General features: G+C 47.5%; 1 protein-coding gene across 1 annotated transcript in view; it reads left to right on the top strand.

Moving 5' to 3' along the window:
• PSIP1 (PC4 and SRSF1 interacting protein 1) overlaps positions 1-22,188 on the top strand; it is a 346,309-nt gene that overhangs the window by 56,558 nt on the left and 267,563 nt on the right. The gene's annotated exons all lie outside the window — the stretch shown is intronic.

Here is a 22,188-nt window from a genome sequence, read left to right as displayed (position 1 = left end):
GTCATTCACTTGGATAAGGTGGTCTTGCGACCTAATCCTTCTTTGCTTCCGAAGCGAGTTTCGGAATTCCATCTCAATGAGGATATTGTCTTACCTTCGCTGTGCGCGAAGCCTAAATATCCGAAGGAGGTGAGGTTGCACTCTTTGGATGTTGTTCGGGCGATAAGGGTTTACCTTAAATCGACTGAGTCTTTTCGCAAGTCGGATTCTTTGTTTGTTCTTCCGGAAGGTCCTCGGAAGGGCATGGCGGCGTCGGCTTCTACCATCGCCAAATGGATCAGACAGACCATTGAACAGGCATATGCTTTGCAGGGAAAAGTTCCTCCTGTGCCTGTGAAGGCGCACTCTACTAGATCTCGGAGTACGTCTTGGGCCTGTCGTCATGGGGCTTCTGTGGCCCAGGTGTGTAAGGCGGCGACCTGGTCGACCGTACACACTTTCACAAAATTCTACAGAGTAGATGTTCAGGCATCGGCAGATGCTTCCTTTGGCCGCAAGGTTCTTAGTGCGGCAGTTCCTTAGGGTCCCTTATTTTGGACCCCTGGCTGTTTGGGATACGTTTTTATCCCTGGGTTATTTGTTTTTCCTGGGTCGTTGCTCCTGTTGAGCAAGTTTTTTTTTTTTTTTTTTCATGTTGCCCAGCTGGTGTCCTTCCTTTGGTAAGGTTCCTTTCTTTGATGTGGAGACTGCGTTGCCTTACGGCGCGGCTGCGTTTCCCACCCCTCATGTTTGCACTGCTTTGGGACGTCCCCATTGTGACGAATATGAAGAGGCGGCGACTGTCGGAGGACGTAAGAGAAAACTGAATTTTTGTAAAATCTTACCTGTAAAATTCCTTTCTCTGAGTCCTCAGACAGTCGCCCCCCCGCCCCTCTTTTGGGGTTTGGTTGTATACTCTACTGCTATTCCACTGAAACTGAGATATGGTTGCAGGAAGTAGGAGGGTATTGACTGAGGGGACCACCCCCTGTGGGTGGGATATGTTAAAAGCTTTAATGTTAACATATTCTGTTGCCTAGCTACTCCTTCGGAGCAAAGTCTAATACCCCATTGTGACGAATATGAAGAGGCGGCGACTGTCGGAGGACTCAGAGAAAGGAATTTTACAGGTAAGATTTTACAAAAATTCCGTTTTTCACTCCTACCAACCCTAAAAAGAGATATGAGTTTTTTGTATCTGCTATTAACCTCCCTGGCGGTATGATTCTTTTGGATTTTAGGTGCTGAAAGCGGTACCATTATTTTAGGTGCTGAAAGCATGTAATTCTTGTGAATGAGCAGCCCAAACCAACTGTATACATTTATTATACATATTATATATATATATATATATATATATATATATATATATATATATATATATATATATATATATATAATATATATATACATATTATATATATATATATATATATATATATATATATATATATATATATATATATATATATATATTATGTATACATATATTTATATATATATATATATATATATATATATATATATATATTATGTATACATATATTATATATATATATATATATATATATATATATATATATATATATGTGTATATATATACGTGTGTGTATGTGTATATATAGTATACAGTTGGTTTGGGCTGCTCATTCACAAGAATTACGTGTATATATATATATATATATATATATATTATGTATACATATATTATATATATATTTATATATATATATATATATATATATATATTATGTATACATATATTATATATATATATATATATATATATATATATATAATGTATACAGTTGGTTTGGGCTGCTCATTCACAAGAATTACGTGTATATATATATATATATATATATATATATACGTGTGTGTGTGTGTGTGTATATATATATATATATATATATATATATATATATATATGTATATATGTATGTGTGTGTGTATATATATATATATATATATATATATATAATAATATGCTTATCCCCTACCTGAGTCTGCTGAGGATGCACTGTAGTAGTTGCCACTAAGACAATATATATATATATTTACATAAAAAGAACAGTAAAACTGCAGGAAAGGGCACTGGGGGTTAATGTAATGTGATTTTATTTTATTTTGAACGATATCAGTGTGTTTGGTGCATTTTACATTCGAATTTGCCGCCGGTTCCACCCCCCGGCGGACGTCACGTCGCCGGAGACGGAAGCCGGGGCTCGCAGACGATCGGGAGAGAGCTCCGCCGCCGCACACCGCTCGCAGTCTTCGCTGGATCCCGGAGAAAAGGTAAGTAAAACCTCCTCCAGCATCCAGCGATCTTCTTAGCGCTACCCCGAGTGTGACTCGGGGTTACCGCTTTTGGCACTAAAATCTTACCCCGAGTCACACTCGGGAATACCGCTAGGAAGGTTAATAAAACCTTTACAATCAAGAATCGAATCACGTGTGATACCACCCACGTTGTGTTTGATTGTTGTGCACCTGTAATAGGGTCTATATTGGTCGCACTAAAAGAACACTCAAAAGGGTAGGCGAACATATTTCCAATATATTGATTGGTAAAAAGGAGCATAGTGTGTCTGCTCATTTTAGGCAATACCACCAAAGGGACCCTAGAGGCCTCCAATTTTGGGGTATAGGAAGAGTGACTCCATCGTGGAGAGGCGCTAATTGGGTCAGAGAATTATCCAAACGAGACCAAGTGGATTTTTCTTACCCAAGCCTTGGATCCTTTGGGGTTAAATATTGAACTTGACCTGAATTGCTTCATTAGTGATGCTTAAATGGCAATGTTTGTAATTCTTTCGTATATATTTTTCAGAATTTTTATAGCCTATGATTTTTTATCCTGCATATTTAATGTTTATTTTGTGTATAATAGGTGCTTCTTTCCCATTTGTGGTTTATAGTATATTATCTAACTATCATGCCTATGTATTAGGTACTTATACACTTTTTTTTTTTTTTTTTTTTAAGTATATTTTAGAAACCTGGTTGGTTTCAATATTTTTAAATGTTATTTTTAATTTTATTCTAATCATGATGGGAACACGGTTTCTAGGACTTATGATTTATTTTTGTGGAGTGTTGATAACAATATAGACACTTCTGAATTTTAGGAGTAATATCCACAATAACCAATAGGTGGCTATTTGATCTGCCACCATTTAAACTGTGCTCATATGCTCCAACCAGTATTTAAGGGGTTATTTGTACAGATGGATGGCTACCATCAGGTGGAGCAGCTATTTAATACTCCAAATTGACATATTAGTGGCTATTAATACATCTAATCAGTCAGGGCTATTAGTACATGTGAGTGTACAGGGCAATAGGTTTGTCCGGTGCTCTATTTGTTGCTGGCATATGCAGGGTTAATTGCACGTACGGATATTCCTCTCCGTGCAGATGGTAATAGTGAGCGTTGTCCTAGCAGCCTTGGGTGAAGATTACCTCCCCGCTCCCTCTCGATTGGAGTGAAGGTAGTGGAGCGGTATATTAGTGGAGATGCCATGCCGTATAGCCACGACCCCGGTGAAGAAGTCCGGAAGTGACGAAACGCGTTGGGGGTGGCTAGACGGCGTCCATTGTTGATCGTATACAGCGACGAGAGTGTCCCAGCTTGTCCGAGGGGTCGGCGTGGAGCTACCGCTGGACTGCAGGGCGCACGAGTTGGTTATATTTCATGCATGTTTTTCATCATGTCAATGTGAGTGCTATGTTTATATTGTTTTAATAAATTATACATGTTGAGACTGGATTACTCTATGGGCGGTCTGTTTTTTTCTCCCCTTGTGAGAAAATTTATAGTGGAAATCTCATGAGAAATCATTGTTCTGGAAGTCCTGCCACATACTTACCGATATTTGTGAAGCTGGGTGAGCCTGTTCCATGTAAAGTGGAAAGGCGTGGACTGCTGATGAGTGGCCATTCTGTCTACCTTGACACGCTGGTGGTGGATTCATGAAGGTGATCCCTTACTAAATGACCACATACCCTTGCATCCCTGCTATTATACTTTATTGGCTGTGGACTCGACATTATATTTTATGGATTTGATTTTATGTGCATATTTTTTTATGTAGTTTGCAATACTACTATTTTATTGAGCACCTGGTACATATGTGTATGTTGGAATAGTGATTACCTCTCAGTTGTACATATGTGAGCCTTTATTTGTGGATGCAGGTAAAGTGTATCATCATCCCTGCGCTACTGACATACAGTACTACAGTTAGCAGTAATTTTGAGTTATTTTCTATACGTAATAGAATTCTCCTCTCGCCCCCCCCCAACCAAGTATCTGGTGACAAAACTCCCTAACTCCACAGACCAAGCAGTAGCCTTTCTATCCACACTAGAGAACCTAATAGCACAGAAAGTAGTCTGCCAGGTACTGCTGGAAAAAGAAGGAACAGGAGTCTACTCGCACATATTTGCAAGGAAAAAAACCCCAATAAATGTTTAACGCATTAAACTGAACGCCAATCTACACGTAAGCATATCCTACCTGCGGGACTTAGGGTGGCTAGTGAATGAAGAAAAGTCGTAGCTAACACCAAGCCAAAGGGTCACATACTTAGGCTACATACTGGATGCCAGAGTGACCAAAATCTTCCTGACGGGAAAAAAAATCAGATCAAGGAAGCGATAGTATCTCTAGTAGAGACCAAATTCGTGACGTTAAGATGAGACATGGCAGTATTGGGAGTGATGACATCCTCGATCCCGGCCATCACCTGCGCTCAGCTCCACATAAGACCATTGCAGAATCACGTCTTGGCCCAGAGATGGCAAAGCATCATTCCTAGAGGAAACCATCTCCGGTTCCCCATGCAATTAAAAGAACACTACAATGGTGGTGACTCAGGCCACTAACTTACCTTGAAGGCCGCATATGGACATAGAAACAAAATCGTCCTGTCTCATGAAACTGACAAACGACTCTGTTCTGGGATGAGAAAAAGGTCGGATCCATCTCCGCCATCTACCTAAAGGGAAAAGACAACACTGGCAGATTTCCTAAGCAGGAAAATCATAAGACAGACGGAATGGTCCTTGAACCAAGAAGTCTTTCTGTGGATTTCCAGAGTCTAGGGGGTGCCCGGGTGGACCTGTTCGCGGCGAAAATAAATACGAAGCTCCTAAAATTCTTCTCTCTAAACCCTATGGATGGCAACATCGGGGTGGATGCATTCAACCAAAGTTGGCCTTCCCATCTATTTAACGCATCCCCTCCCCCAAGTGCCCTAATACCAAAGTTGGTACAAAAGGTCACGAAAGAAAGGGCGAGGGTGATATTTGTTGCGTTTCATTGGCCTCAAAGACCATGGTCCAGTCACTTGAAGAACCTCAGCATTCAGCCTCATCTTACACTCCCAGATGTACCGAATCTCCGATCGCAGGGACCAGTCAACCACCCAAACCACAAGGTCATGAAGCTTTCAGCCTGGTTCCTGAAAGGGTGAGTTTACAGAACAGTGGTCTGTCTAGCAGAGTGATCAACACCATTCTAGCCAGCAGAAAACCTGTGACCAGAGCCATCTATGAGAAAGTGGGGGGGGGCAGTTTTTCTGGTACAAGAACGGGGGGATCTCCAATGAGGGCGCTATTCCTGCAATCCTGGATTTCCTACAAGAGGGGGCGGATAAGGGGATCTCCCATAACACTCTGAAGGTACAAGTAGCAGCCCTGTCTTCCCACCTCGACGTTAGGCTGGCGGAAGATATACTTGTTAAATTCCTTCTCCCCCTGAAGAAGCCAGTCCCGTAAGATGCAGCAGAGCCCCTGACATGGGACCTCTCCACGGTGCTGAAAGGATTTCTCTCTGCGCCCTTCGATCCACTAGACTAGGGCAATGTTTGGATAAGTGCCTTACACTAAAAACCGTACTCCTGATGGCACTCGTGTCAGCAAGAAGGGTTAGCGAAATACAGGCCCTATCCACGATAGAACCATACTGCTTAATTCTGACAGATAAAATTATCCCCACTCCGGACCCAGCCTTCCTACCAAAAGTCTGTTCAACTTTCCACAGAACTCAGAAGGTGGTTATTCCCTCTCTTCCAAACTCAATGGATAGCAGGAAAAGAGCTACTTAAATCAAGCTGGACATAAAGAAGATCCTGATAGCTTACCTGGAGAGAACTAAAGGTTGGCGAAAAACAACCTCACTATTCCTTCTCCATGCAGGCGTCAACAGAGGGGAAAAAAAGGGCCTCGACGAGTAAGATAGCCAGATGGATAAAGCTTGCTATTCAGACAGCCTACCAGGCTTTAAGCCTTGCCCCGCCGAGCGGAATCACGGCTCACTCGACCAGGGCTTGGGCATCAACCTCTGAACGAGCTGGGCATCACCGGAGATGATCTGCAGGGCAGCGACATGGTTTGAGCTTCATTACCACATTGACCAGATGTTTGGTTGCAAAGTGCTCCAGACTTTATCCTCTTCCTAGTAAGTATTGCTTGCTACATTCTCTCAGATGCTGCCCTGGAAGAGGATTAGAGAAAACGGGTACCTGGTAACTTTTTCTAAGAAGTCTTCCAGGGCAGCACTCCTTCCCGCCCTAAACAACAATAGGAAAAGGGTTTTTGAGGGTTTCTTCAGTGCTTTTAATATTACTGGGGCAGAAGGTATGACTGAAGTTTTTATAATGGTGGACTACTGTTTCCTGTTTCAGATGGGTGGGAGTGAGGAGCCTATCTCTCAGATGCTGCCCTAGAAGACTTCTTAGAAAAGAGTTGCCAGGTACCTCTGTGTTTTTTCACTTTTTTTTGCCTTCAATTCTTTTTTACATTCAGCTGTCAGCGGTGAACCCCTGCTCCTTAGCAACCAGCTACATACAGTATTTAAAGAGGGGGGGGGGGGACCCAGCAAAACACATTGTTACCTAGTGCAAACATAGCCCCATTAATGTGTGTAACGCAACTGTGGAGCAAGTTACCGAAACATGATTTCTGGTAGGAATATAAACAAAGCTGCAATCCAAGGATGTCAACAGCTGCAATCCAAGGATGTCAACAGCTATGGGATTACCACTGAACTTCAGGTGGTATTCCAGCTGGGACCTGTGTGTGTGTGTGTGTGTGTGTATATATATGTGTGTGTATGTATGTGTGTGTGTGTGTGTGTGTGTATATGTATGTATGTATATATATATATATATATATATATATATATATATATATATATATATAATAATATGCTTATCCCCTACCTGAGTCTGCTGAGGATGCACTGTAGTAGTTGCCACTAAGACAATAATGGCCACGATATTCTAAATCCAACGGCAAGCCCTTCACCTCTGCACGCTGACAAGAGGAGTTTACTTGCTTGGCATATCTGCCATTCACAGAACATCTTGTGTTTTATTTTATTCATTATTTCAATTTTATTCATTATTTCATAAATACAGGTTTTGTGACTGCATTCATTGAAAAATCTGTAAGGCATTCTGTGAAAAGGTGACCCCCTCCCCTGATAATCTAGCTGACTGATCACATCATTAAAAAAAACGGTGTTAAATTTATTTTCTCTGTCGCTCATTGACAGACGCAGATTCCATCTCTTGATATCCGTAGGGTATTACTGCCCCCTACAGGAGTAGGACACTAGGCAGAAAAAAAGTTCTGGCTACACCTGTGGGCAGTCCCAGGGGGTATACCCTCTCTCTTCCTGCTATAGGATGTCAGTTTTTTTCTGCCTAGTCAGGAGTAAGGACCTAAGTTCCTTGCTGGGATCTCTGGTCCTGGCAAGTTTTTTTAGATCTTTTTTTAGCTAGCTTTTTTTCTCCGAATTCCTGTGAGATCTACAAGCAATTATGCCGGATCTGGGCGACGGGCTGGATGCTGAGATCCAGTGGTCACCCCAGCCGGCCTAAGAGCGCGTGCAGGCCCTAGCTCCACGCTGGGTCGGCCGCGACATGGTCCCACTGGCCGGGGACTGGCCCGCGGGTTAAACGTCCCGCCGAGTCGCATACGACCGAGTCACATCGCCTCTTTTGGCCAACATCTCCCCACACTGGGCACGAGGGGTTTTGTCTGGAGTGGCGCCCTCTCTGTTCCGGTATGGTGAGTAAATGGTTTCCCTCCTCATGACTGACTCTGGGGTGGACGTGGGCCCCTCCCTGGGACGGTCGGACCCCCATTGCTCTGGGTTCACCTCTGTTCCTCTGTGCTCCCCCCTCCGGTGGTGTCCCTCTCCCCCCCCCCCAATTGGGGGGGTGCTTGTGTGTGTGGGGTGGCTGGCAGTGCGTGCATGCCGCTAAGGGGACGGGAGGTGGGGGGTCCTGACGGTGCGGACGGCTGTTGTGCTGGGGGGGGGCTTCCTCCCTGGCTCCCCGGGGCCTACCTGCTTATCGATCGCCTATTGGTGTTGGGGGGGGGCGCCATTTTCTTGTAGCCTGCCTCGTGTAGTTCATGGCGGCGGCCATCTTGGTACACCCAGCTCGTTGTTCTTCAGAGCTGGGCTGCAGTGGGAGTTGCTGGAGGCGTGTGAGGGGCGGAGCCCCTCCCTAGACCCGGGAAGATTGCTCCACAGGACTTCCTTTTCATGTGGACAGTGCTGAGAGCAGTCCTTTGAACTTCTGATGCATCGTGTGGTGAACCTTTTGGGGGTCTCTCTTCTCTCTCTGCGGGGGTCTCTAGGCACGCTGCCTGGCCACTGGGGGGGCGCTGTAGCGCTGGGTGACATTAAAAAAATGTTTTCATTTTGTCATAATTTGCTGACGGGTTCCCCTGGTGTACCATGGACCCTGCTGCACGTGTCCCCACCTGATCCCCTCGAGGTGGCCGCAGGGCCCTCCGGTCCCCAGCTCACCATTGATGTGCTTTCGGCGGTCCTGGAGTCATTTGTGTCCCGGGTGGAGGTGGCCTTTCAGGAACGGGGGGCTAAAAAGCGACCCCCGCCTACCCCTGTCTCGTCTGATGCCTCCGATTCGGAGCCTGTCGCTGCTAATGCGGGTCCCTCCTCTGGGGCTGCTGTTTCGCACCCCGTCTCCTCTGATAGTGAGGATGAGCTTTCTGCCTCCGCTATAGCGCAAGACAAGGTGCTGGTGGACGCACTGATTGTGTCTGTCCGGGAGACCCTAAAGCTGGAGGTTGCCCCTGCGGATGCGACTGATACGGAAGTTGCCTTTGGCACTCGCAAGCCCTCCAGGGTGGCGAAGGTGTTCACTTTTCCCAAATGCTTTGACTATATCATTAAGAAGGAGTGGGTCCATCCAAAACGACCCCCTGGGATGCCCAAACGGATTGCTAGGCGCTACCAGTTTGAAGAGTCCCTCCTTAAGAAATGGACGGTGCCACCTTCGGTGGATCCGCCGGTCTCCAGGCTAAATAGGGCTACTGTTATCCCGTTGGGAGGATTCCCGTCCTTTAGGGATCCGGTTGATCGTAGGGCAGAATCTGTGTCCCGCTCTATATTCTCCCCGGCGGACCAGTGTTTACCATTGCTATTGTTTCTCAAACATTGACGGAATGGGCCAAGTTGTTACGCCGTGACCTGGAAGGGAGAAGTCTCCCCCCTGCCGTGGCGGAGTTGCTGGACCAGATGGTGCAGGGGGCTACAGTTTGTTTGTGACGCCGCGCTGGATGCTGCTCCATTGCTGGGGCGTGTGGTCCTCCGGCGCATTCTATGGTTGAAGTGCTGGTCGGCGGATCAGGCTTCCAAAAAAGCCTTGACTGATCTCCTTTTTCAGGGGGATCGCCTGCTTGGTGCTACCTTGGATGAGATTATCAAGGGTCTCACTGGGGGCAAGAGCACCTTTCCTCCCGCAGGCTGCCAAGGGTAAGGAACATAGTCGCAGACGGGGACCTTCCTTTTCAGCTCACAAGAAGTTTTTTCGTTCCTCCGGGGCGGGTGACAAGGCGAAGCCCTCCCAAGGCTCCCCTGGGGCATTTCAAGAGACCCTGGTCTGGTAAGCAAAAATTCGGTCCTTCCAGACCTGAGGATAAGTCCGTTTCAGCCTGAAGGTGCGCCCCCACCCATATCAGGGGTGGGGGGGGGGCATCTTCGCCTGTTCCCGGACCCGTGGCTCTCCAGGATTCAAGACAAATGGGTTCATACGGTCGGGTTACAAGATCGAGTTTCGATCTGTTCCACCGGTGCGGTTCTTCCCTTCCAATGTGCGACTGTCCCCGGATCGCCTAAGGGCTCTGTTGGGGGCAGTGCAGGACTTGATGCAACAGGGAGTGGTAGTTCCGGTTCCCTGTGGGGAACGTTTTCGGGGCTTTTACTCAAATCCGTTCACAGTGCCCAAGAAAGAGGGCAAGGTGCGTCCAATTCTGGACTTAAAGGCGCTCAATTGTTTTTTCCGGGTGCAAAAATTCAAGATGGAGTCCATTCGCACAGTGGTGGCCTCCCTGCATCAAGGGGACTTTCTGGCATCCATAGACATCAAGGATGCCTATCTTCACATTCCCATTTACGCAGGGCACCAGCGTTTTCTGCGCTTTGCTGTGGGAGAGGACCATTATCAGTTTGTGGTGTTGCCCTTTGGTCTCGCCTCTGCTCCCCAGGTCTTCACAAAGGTTTTGGCCCCAGTTCTGGCACTGTTGCGGCAGCGGGGCATATCGGTTCTGGGCTACCTGGATGACCTCCTCCTCCTCCTTGCAGAGTCTCCGCAGGCTCTGTTGTCAAACTTGGAGATCACCATGACCTCTTTGGAAGAGTTTGGGTGGCTTGTGAACTTGCAGAAGTCATCCCTGGTTCCCTCCAAGAGGCTGGACTATCTGGGCCTGACTTTGGACGCGTCCTTGGCCAAGGTGTTTCTCCCTGCAGAGAAACTCCAGACGATACAGTCGGCGACTCAGCTGTTACTGTCCGCCAACTGGCCGTCCCTTCGGACCTGCATGAGGGTTCTGGGACTGATGGTGGCATCTTTCGAGACAGTACCTTTTGCTCAGTTTCATATGCGGACTCTCCATAAGGAGATTCTTCTCAAATGGAACCGGAATCCCGATTCCCTGGACAATCGAATCCGGCTGAGCGAGCGGACCAGGGAGTCCCTGGTTTGGTGGCTTCGGTCTCCAATGCTCAGTCAGGGGGAAGTCATTTCTTCCGATCTATTGGACGATTGTCACCACGGATGCCAGTCTATCCGGGTGGGGAGGGGTTCTCGGCAGGCTGTCTGCTCAGGGGCTCTGGTCCCTGGAAGAATCCAGGCTGCCGATAAATGTGTTGGAAGAGAGCGATCAGACTTTGCCTGGTTCACTGGACCGAGCGTCTTTGGGGCTGCCCGGTTCGGATTCAGTCGGACAATGCCACGGCCGTGGCTTATGTCAACCACCAGGGGGGCACCAAGAGTGTTCTGGAGGCCGGCATCCTTCGGTGGGCGGAACGGTTTGTTCCGGCTCTCCCTCCGCTGTTCACATTCTGGGCGTGGAAAATTGGCAGGCAGATTTTCTCAGCCGTCAGACCTTGGATCAAGGGGAATGGTCTCTTCACCCAGAGGTGTTTCACCAGTTGTGCCTTCGTTGGGGCGCCCCGGATGTGGATCTGTTGGCATCTCGGCTCAACTGAAAAGTGCAGAGGTTTGTAGCCCGCTCCCGCGATCCTCTGGCGGATGCCACAGATGCACTGGTTGCTCCGTGGGGGCAGTATCAGCTGCTGTATGCCTTTCCTCCTCTCAAGTTGCTGCCAAAGCTTCTTCGCAGGATAGAGGCGGAAGGAATTCCAGTCATCCTTGTGGCTCCGGACTGGCCTCGTTGGGCCTGGTACGCCGACTTGGTCAGGCTGGTCGCGGACGCTCCTTGGCGACTTCCTCTCAGGGAGGATCTGCTGTCTCGGGGGCCGATCTTCCATCCTGCTTTACGGTCGCTGGCTTTGACGGCTTGGCTGTTGAGAGCCAGGTGCTGAAGGACAGGGGTTTGTCTGCTTCAGTTATTCCTACTCTGCTTAAAGCGAGGAAAGCAACTTCTAGAAAGATTTATTATCGCACGTGGAAGTCTTATATCGCGTGGTGTGAGTCCCTCGGGGTTCCTCCACGCTCTTACTCGGTGGCTTGGATCTTGGCCTTCCTGCAACGGGGGGTTGAGCAGAAGCTAGCCTTAAGCACTATCAAGGGTCAGGTTTCAGCCTTGGCGATTTTCTTCCAGAGGCCACTGGCCACTCATTCCCTGGTGCGGAATTTCATCCAGGGGGTGCGACGCCTGGCTCCTCCGGTGCGCTCGCCCTTGCCGCCCTGGGACCTTAATTTGGTGTTGTCGGTTCTCCAGGAACCTCCCTTTGAAAATATTAGGGAGATTCCCTTGCTTACCTTATCCCAGAAGGTAGCCTTTTTGGTGGCTATCACTTCTGCACGTTGGGTGTCGGAACTGGCTGCGTTGTCCTGTCGTTCCCCCTATCTGGTGGTTCATAGGGATAAGGTGGTTCTTCGTCCGAATCCATCCTTCCTTCCTAAGGTGGTTTCCGGCTTTCACTTGAATGAGGATATTGTATTGCCTTCCCTGTGTCCTAAGCCCAGTCATCCTCGGGAGTTTGCGTTGCACTCCTTGGATGTGGTTCGGGCTATCAGGGTGTACTTGGCTACTACTGACTCTTTTCGTAAGTCTGATTCACTTTTTGTGATATCAAGAGATGGAATCTGCGTCTCTCAATGAGCGACAGAGAAAACTGGATTTTTGACTTACCGTAAAATCCTTTTCTCTTAAGCTCATTGACAGATGCAGGACCCGCCCCTCTATTTTGAGTTGGGTTGGTTTAATTTCTCTGACACTGCTTTGTTGCATAACTGAAATCCTATAGCAGGGAGAGATAGGGTATACCCCCTGGGACTGCCGATAGGTGTAGCCAGAACTTTTTTTTTTCTGCCTAGTGTCCTACTCCTGTAGGGGGCAGTAATACCCTATGGATATCAAGAGATGGAATCTGCGTCTGTCAATGAGCTTAAGAGAAAAGGATTTTACGGTAAGTCAAAAATACAGTTTTTTTAAAATCGTCTACTTGTAAGCATCTGTAGCTGCATGGCAAATGAAGCCTTGAGTATTCCAAAATAATCAGATGGTAATAAACTGTTTTCTGAGTTTTGGTTGGGGGGGGGGGGGGCATAAATTAGGTCTTATGCTGAGAAGGACTGTAAAGCAGTATTTTATCTCTAAATAATAATCATCTTTGTAAGACTAGAAAGACACAACCGAATGAAATGAGTGTATACCATTATAAACTCACCTTGTATGTCTTTTATTTAAAACAGGGAAGGCTATTTTTTTTTTTTTTTTTTCATTTCAAATATTTTTTAGCCTGGGTTCACACTTTTGCGGTGCGGAACACCGCATGAGATTAGCACAGCAATCACACCACATTCGTTTGTACGGCATCTGCACCAAAATGGTGCAGGATGACCCCTCTTTTTTTTTTTTTTCCCTGTACCTGAATCGGTGTTAACACCCATGCGATCTGTTTCTGCCAATCTAACTGTTTTGCAAGCTGCTTCGGGGTGCAGTTACCTTAATATGGACACCCGCAGCAGATCATAAGAGCACCGTGCGATTTTAATGAGGTGCAGGAAATGCACAGGATTCCTTAATCAGTGTGAACATAGACTGACAGTGGGGTTGTACTTTCTGAAGTAAATATTAAATGTAATTTCTCTTTCGTTTATTGACGGACACAGCTCCATATCTTCTTGACCCGTGGGTTATGCTGTTCCCTACAGGAGTAGGTCACTAGGCGGGGAAAAAAATTTACTTTGCCTAAAGGGCAGTCCTAGGGGGTATACTCCCACTTCCTGCTATAGGACTTCAGTTTGTTTTCTGCCTAGTCAGGAGTAAGGCGCTATATCCTTGCAGGGATCTCTGGTCCTTTTTTAAACTGAATTTTTTTCTTATTTTTTTCAACTACAGTCAAGTCTGTTAGTGAGAACTTCAATCAACTGCTGGACTGGGTTACGCACTGGATATCCTAGATCCTTACGGTCTTCCCAGTCTGACCAGCGATCGCGACCTGAGCATAGTTTCGCGCTAAGTCGGCCATGACCTAGCCCTACTGGGTGGGGGCTGGCCTGCAAATTAAACGTCTTGCGCGGACGCATAGCCCTGGTTACGACTCTGCTCACGACCTGTGTCGCAGTGTACCTCTGGCCCGCAGCACCCCCATTCCAAGATGGTGCGTGGTCTGCCCAGAGTGGTGCCCGTTCGGTTCCGGGGGGGGGGGGGGGGGGTCCTTGATATGGTGGTTCCGCTACCCTGCGCTTTGGCAGGGAAAATCCTTTCTCCTCCTGTACTGGACAGTGGTCATCTTGCATGCCAGCCTGTCCAGGTGGGGAGGTGTATTGGGCACAGATCCAGCTCAGGGAGTTTGGACTCTGGAGGAGTCCAGTCTGCCGATCAATGTCCTGGAGATTCGGGCAATGAGGCTTTGCCTGTCCTTGTGGATGGGTCTCGTAAGGGGGCAGGCCGCGTCTACTGAGACTTTTTCCAGATGGATCAGGCAGACGTTGATGCAGGCCTATTCCATTATGTGTCAGGTTCCTCCTTTTCCTGTTAAGACGCATTCTACTCAGGCGCTTAGTGCCTGTTGGGCCTTCGTCATCAGTCGTCAGTGGTTCAGGTTTGCAAGATGGCCACCTGGTCGTCTGTGCACACCGTCACCAAATTTTACAAGGTGTATTTATTCGCATCTGCAGATGCTTTTCGTCGCAAGGTTTTGCAGGCTGCTGTTGCAGAGGCTCAAGCCTCTCGATGTGTATTTTTTTTGGTAGGTGAGCTCCAGTTGTTACTGGTTGAGCTCCTGTTTTACCTGGTTGGCTACGTTTTAGCCTTTGGGAAGTGTTATTGCTGTGTTCTTAGCACCACTTATGTTGACTGCTTTGGGACGTCCCAAGGCTCAAGAAGATATCAATGGCGCTGTCAGACATATAAATTAGGGAATATAAATATGGGTACACTGATGACGTGAAATAAGTAAAAGTGTCAAATCATAAATTAGAACGTGATATAATGGATCATTATAAAGTGTAAAATGTATATGTAAAACTAAATTATTATATGTTTAAAAAGTTGATAAAGGTCTATCGTGAATAAATTAATATTAGTGCAAATATAAGTGATAAAAATGGATTCGGTATGTGACAATAAAAAATATAAATCTGATCCAATTCTGAAACACATTAATAAAATCAATACATAAAGTGGTATATTGCATAAATTCAGTAGCTAAAATAAATAAATAAATATTAAACAATTAAGGTGCTAATAATCAAGTGCATCAGTGTGCTGGTAAGCCAAAAAGTATAAGCAATAAGTGAAACAATCAAATCATAAACAGTGTCCCAGCAAATTGTATAAAGTGTCCATAGAAATAACCATAAAAGTAACCATAAAGATTCTGAGGCCACAAATAATCAAATATAAATAAGTCCCAAGATGTAGAGGGAGAAGAAATTATCAGGAGAAGGTGGATTCCAGAGGTTCCAAAAATGGTGGGGGTGCTCAGTAAAGGAATAAGTGCTCCCCTCCTATTGCTCCCGCACTCACCAGATGATGGTACCCCCACAGGGGTAAACAGCGTTTGGGGTGACTCTCAAGGGTCCCTTCGAAGGCTGGTTAATAATCCACTTAATCCCGACCTCTTATAGTGTATTCTTCTCCAGGGAAAATTGGTAGGTAATGACTCCTCATAAGTACTCCGATATAAATGAGAGAGATCCGGGTGAAGGAAGAAAAAAGGGGACTCCAATAGTGAAGTATTGTAATACAAAGGTGCTTTATTAAACATAAATTACAATACTCACATTCAATATAGAAGTGCATGTATGTCCTAGGGACCGCCACACCCTCGTGTAGCGGTTGTTCCGGGACGCGGTGCGTTCCACCGGCCGGATGTGCGTCTCAGTCAACAGGAAGCGGACTTGATGTGACTAACTGACGTGAGCGTGGGTGTTGCGGTCCCTAGGACATACATGCACTTTTTCTTCTATATTGAATGTGAGTATTGTAATTTATGTTTAATAAAGCACCTTTGTATTACAATACTTCACTATTGGAGTCCCCTTTTTTCTTCCTTCACCCGGATCTCTCTCATTTATATCGGAGTACTTATGAGGAGTCATTACCTACCAATTTTCCCTGGAGAAGAATACACTATAAGAGGTCGGGATTAAGTGGATTATTAACCAGCCTTCGGAGGGACCCTTGAGAGTCACCCCAAACGCTGTTTACCCCTGTGGGGGTACCATCATCTGGTGAGTGCGGGAGCAATAGGAGGGGAGCACTTATTCCTTTACTGAGCACCCCCACCATTTTTGGAACCTCTGGAATCCACCTTCTCCTGATAATTTCTTCTCCCTCTACATCTTGGGACTTATTTATATTTGATTATTTGTGGCCTCAGAATCTTTATGGTTACTTTTATGGTTATTTCTATGGACACTTTATACAATTTGCTGGGACACTGTTTATGATTTGATCGTTTCACTTATTGCTTATACTTTTTGGCTTACCAGCACACTGATGCACTTGATTATTAGCACCTTAATTGTTTAATATTTATTTATTTTAGCTACTGAATTTATGCAATATACCACTTTATATATTGATTTTATTAATGTGTTTCAGAATTGGATCAGATTTATATTTTTTGTCACATACCGAATCCATTTTTATCACTTATATTTGCACTAATATTTATTATTTATTCACGATAGACCTTTATCAACTTTTTAAACCTATAATAATTTAGTTTTACATATACATTTTACACTTTATAATGATCCATTATATCACGTTCTAATTTATGATTTGACACTTTTACTTAATTTCACGTCATCAGTGTACCCATATTTATATTCCCTAATTTATATGTCTGACAGCGCCATTTACCTCCAATTTTCCCACATTTACTAAAATATAGCTTGCTATATTTTCGAGGTAGGCTGCAGTCATTTTCTCAAATTCCTCCATCAGCGCGGAAACCTTTCCCCATTCAAGAAGATATCAAGCTAGGTTCGTCGGTGAACAAAAGAGAGAACTGGATTTTTGTCTTACCGTAAAATCCTTTTCTTTGATGTTTGACGGACACAGCACCCACCCCCATTCTTCTGACACTACTTGTTAAAAAAACTGAAGTCTTATAGCAGGAAGTGGAAGTATAACGCCTAGGACTTCCCTTTAGGCATAGTCAATTTTTTTTCTGCCTAGTGTCCTACTCCTCTAGGGGGCAGCATAACAGAAGGGTCAAGAAGATTTGGAGCTCTGTCCATCAATGAAAATCAGAGAATTTTAAGGTAGGACAAAAATCCAGTTTTTTACGTCCTCTTGACAGTCGCCGCCCGTTCAGTTAGCCTTCACGAGTGGGTAATGGCGTCCTCTGCAGGCTAGGCAGTGAAAAAGTTAACAAACAGAAGCCTTTACACATAACACACCTCTGGGGGGCTGTTCCTCAGCTATTACCCATCAGCCACTAGGAGCTGCTCTTCAGTTTTTTGCTGCCTAGCGTTAGGAGTAGGCTAGGTCTTCCATGCTGGGACCTAGTGTCTCAGTTTTTTGTATTTTTTTTTCCTTGAAAAGTGATTATTTTTTTTTCTTTGAAAATGGACTTTTTTTTCCACTCACTATTGCTAGTTAAGGAATTCCTGTAGGACTACAAGCGACAGCAGAGCTGGGCCTCGCACTTGGAAATATAGATCGTTATGGAGTCGCAGGTCATTTGGTGCGCCCTGGCCTTGCAACGACAGTGCCCCTTGGGATGGGGACAAGCCTGCGGAGTCCCTTCTTAGCCGGGATGTCTCAACTCCAGAACGCCTGAGTTGCTAGCATCCTCCCTGGCTGACAGCACCCCCCACTCAGGGTGGAAGGTGTTCCGTATCAGAGCAGTGCCCGCGTTTGCTGGACTGGTAAAAGGGGACTATTATCTGTGGGGGTGTTCTGTGGGACCACTGTTAGGGGATGGCAGTACATGGTGTCTTCTGTGGTATCCCCCTCCTGGCCGTATGGTACGGCCCCCTTCCTCCCTGCCCCTGTTAGGGGCACTCTGCAGTGCATACGGCCATGATTGGGGATTGTGGGGGCTTCATACATCCCAGGGTGCTCTCTGGGATTCCCTGTGGGGGCCAGCGCATGTAATATTTGCTCTTTTTGGCGCCATTCGCGCATGGCATATGCCTCTGTGCGTGAGGTCACTTCCTCTTTTCTCTCCTTTTCACTGCAGCAGCGTGTGGCAAGTACAGACACTGGGATGATTTGAACTGTTTTCTCTGGCATTTTCCTGTAAAAACGGTTTCTTTTTGTGGCTATTGCTGTTTCTGCAGAGGGTCTCCACAGGTGGTGCAGTTTCTGGTGGGGGTCCGCGGGAACCGCCGTTTTTAAAGGGCCAGCGTCCTTAAAATTTTTTATTACTAAAATAGAGTCACAGGATATCAAACTTCCCACGGACCTGGTTGGTGCTTCAGGAACTCCTGAATCCTCTTCCATGGCCTCATTATCTGTTGCTTTTGCGACTTTGGCGTTTTAAGTGGATCTGCTGATGTCTGAATGCACTTCTAAAACACGGCCTATGCCCTCTGTCTTTTGACTCAGAGCCTGAATTGGTTGCCACAGACAACGTCCCCCCCTGAGGGGTCCCAGTCCTCACATTCAGGTGGGGAGGAGGAAGAGTCTTCCTCTACGGAGGCGCAAGACCTCGCTGTGGTGGATGCAGTTATTGGCTCCATTAAGGAGACTTTAAATCTTGATGATGAGCCCTCCCTGTCAGGTAAGCAGGTTTCCTTCGGGTCCCACAAAGCCCAGAAGTCGGGTCAGGTTTTCCCCTGCCCTGAGGTGTTTCACCAAACCGTGATCGACCAATGGCGTCGCATCATGCATATGCTGGCGGGGCCCAAGCGGTTTACATACCGTTATCCCTTTACTGATCCTGTTGATCATTGGACAGGGTCACCTAGGGTGGACCACACTGTTTCTAGACTAAATGAATCTACCGTGGAGGACTCCCCTTTGTTTGAGGAACCGGCGGATAGGCATGTGGGAACACTTTCCCGCCACATATATTTGGTGGTGGGTTCCCTGCTCAAGCCTGTGTTCGCTTCGGTGATGGCTTCTCAAGCTGTCATGCAATGGTCCGAGGCGCTTAAGCGCACGTTGGTGGCAGAGTTGGTATCTCCAGCTGCCCTTGCCATGGTGGATCAAGTGACCCAGGCCATGATGTACCTGTGTGACGCGGCCTTGGACGAGGTTCCCTGGGTTGCATGGCTGTCTGCGGTCAGGGTTACGATCCACCGCATTTTTTGGCTGAAAAGCTGGTCGGCTGGCCACGCTACCAAGAAGACTGGTGTCCCTTATCTGGGTAGTCCGTTTGCGGACACTCTGAGTTGATCAAGGGGCTTACGGGGGGCAAGAGTACTCTTTTGCCCCAAGCCTCTAAGGGAAAATCACCCCGGGCTAGGCGGGGCTCTTCTTTAAGGCTCATCGTGGGTCCTTTCGTGCCTTCGGGGCACAGGATGATGGGAAATCCTTCAAGACCTCAGGTGGTTACAAGCAGCCATAGTCAGGTAAGCCCAAGGCCAGTCAGGCCAGTTCAGCGGCCCAGTCCACCTCATCCTGAAGGGACGCCCTCACCCGTTTCAGGGGTGGGGGGATGCCTGCGTTGTTTCCAGGAACCGTGGTTGTACTGAAATCAGGACAGGTGGGTTCACGGACTGATTCGTTCAGGGTACAAGATCGAGTTTCGATCTCGCCCCGCAGACAGGTTCTTCATCATCCATCAAATCTCCATCTGACTCCCGATCTTTTCGGAGATCTCAAAGGGGTGGTTCAAGATCTCGCCCAAGGAGTCATTGTGCCAGTCCCTTCACAGGACAGGTTTCGCGGGTTTTACTGCAATCTGTTCACGGTGCCCAGAAAGGAGGGCATAGTGCGTCCTAACTGGACTTGAGGTCTCTGAACCGTTTTGTGAGGGTTCCGAAGTTCCGGATGGATTCCATCCGGGTCGGTGGTTGCATCTTTGAGTCTAGGGGACTTCCTGGCCTCCATCGACTTAAAGGATGCGTATCTGCACATCCCGGTCTCCGAGGGTCATCAGCGGTATCTCCGCTTCGTTGTGGCAGAGGAGCATTATCAGTTTGTGGCGTTGCCCTTCAGTCTCGCTTCGGCTCCCAGGGTCTTCACCGAGGTTTTTGGCTCCGGTGCTGGCTTTACTGCGTTTTAAACGGGATTGTGGACCTCGGTTATCTGGACGACCTCCTGTTTAAGGTCGAGCTCGTGTGCCACCTTGATGAGCGATCTATCGATCACGGTTCAGAGGCTCCCAGGAGTTCGGGTGGATCGGTACCTTCCAGAAGTCGGCTCTGACTCCTTTGGTTCGTCTCCTGTACCTGTGGATGGTCCTGGACTCCGCTCAGGCAAAGTTTTTTTCTCCTGGAGGACAAACTCCAGACCCTGCAGGGCGAGATCAGGTCCCTCAGGGACAACGATCTCTCCACGGGCCTGCATGCGGTCCCTGGGCCTTGATGGTTTCGGCTTTCGAATCAATCCCATTTGCTCAATTTCACACAAGAACTCTGCAAGCAGAGATTCTTGCCAGGTGGGACAGAGCGCCTTAGTCATTGGACAGAAGGTTTTCTCTGAGCCACCTCGCACTATCGCATCTTTTGTGGTGGCTCCTGTCACCGACTCTGGCACAAGGCAAGTCCTTCCGGCTGTGGACGGTGATCACCGTGGATGCCAGCCTGTCGGGCTGGGGTGGAGTTCTGGGCGCGCTTTGTGCCCAGTAGACGTGGTCGGTGGAGGAGGCCTTCTTACCAATACACGTCTTGGAGCTCCGAGTAATCAAGCTCTGCTTGTTCCGTTGGTCAACTCCGCTTCAGGGTTGCCCGGTTCGGGTGCAGACGCACAATGCCATGGCAGTGGCTTACTTCACTCACCAAGGGGGCACCAAGAGTGCCCTGGTGGCCAAGGAAGTGGCAGAGATCCTCTCTTGGCCGAGACGCACGTTCCGGCAATTTTGGCCGTTCACATTCCGGGTGTGGAGAACTGTCAGGCAGACTGAGTCGCCAGATCCTGGACCAGGGAGAATGGTCCCTGCATCCGGTGGTGTTTTCCCCCTGTAGGGGACTCCAGACGTAGATCTGTTCGCGTCCCGTCTCAACATAAAGGTGGGAAGGTTCGGGGCCAGAACCCGCGATCCTCTGTCGGAAGCCACGGAGGCGTTGGTGGTGCACTGGTATCGGCTGATTTTATGCCTTCCCTCCGATTCAACTGTTATTCAGGTTCCTCCGCAGCTTGGCGTCGAACAGGTGCAGGTCGTTCTGGTGGCCCCAGACTGACCGCGTCGGTCTTGGTACGCAGACATTGTGCAGATGGTCGTCGAGCCTCCCTGGTGGCTTCAGCTGTGATGATCTACTGTCTCAAGGGCCAATCTTCCATCCTGCTTTACAGTCTGTGGCTTTGGCGACGTGGCTATTGAAAGCCAATCTTGAGAGACAAGGGTCTCTCGAGTGCTGTCATTCCCTACCTTGTTGAAGGCTCGGAAAGCTACCTCTAGAAAATCTACCATCGCACCTGGAAGGCGTATATTGCCTGGTGCGAATCGCAGGGGTTTCATCCCTGCTCCCTTTTGGTGGCGAGGGTTTTGGCCTTCCTACAGGAAGGTGTGGATCAGCTTTTGGCGCTGGCCTCGATTAAAGTTCAGTTGTCGGCCTTGGCCATTCTTTTCCAGCATCCCTTGGCGACTTAATTCCTTGATTTGCACCTTTATTCAGGGGGTGCGACATCTGGCTCCCCCAGAGGAACGCTCCTTTTCTGCCATGGGACCTGCACTTGGTTTTGTCCGTTTTGCAACGGCCTCCCTTTGAAAACATCAGTCATACCTCTGCCTGTGTTGTCCCAGAAAGTTGCAAAGTCTTGCCGCTCGCTTTATCTGGTTGTTCATAGGGACAACGTGGTTTTAAGACCCAATCAATCTTTTCTTCCCAAGGTGGTATCTGCTTTCCACCTCTACGAAGATGTCTTGCCTTAGCTTTGTGTGAAACCCAAGCATCCCAAGGAACGTGCCTTGCATTCCTTGGATGTGTTTAGGGCTGTCAGGGTTTACCTGTCCACCACGGAGTCTTTTTCGGAAGTCTGATTCCCTGTTTGTCCTTCCTGAGGGACCTCGGAAAGGGTTTGGATGCGTCCGCGGCAACCATTTCTAAATGGATCAGACGATTGTTCAGGCCTATTCAATCAAGGGTCCAGTGCCTCCTTTCCCTGTCAGGGCTCATTCTACTAGAG

The sequence above is a fragment of the Pelophylax lessonae genome, assembly GCF_965119305.1.
Source record: "Pelophylax lessonae genome assembly, chromosome: 1".
Classification (NCBI taxonomy): Eukaryota; Metazoa; Chordata; class Amphibia; order Anura; family Ranidae; genus Pelophylax; species Pelophylax lessonae.
Note: the sequence above shows the minus strand (reverse complement) of the source record. Positions and strands in the feature narration are given on the sequence as shown.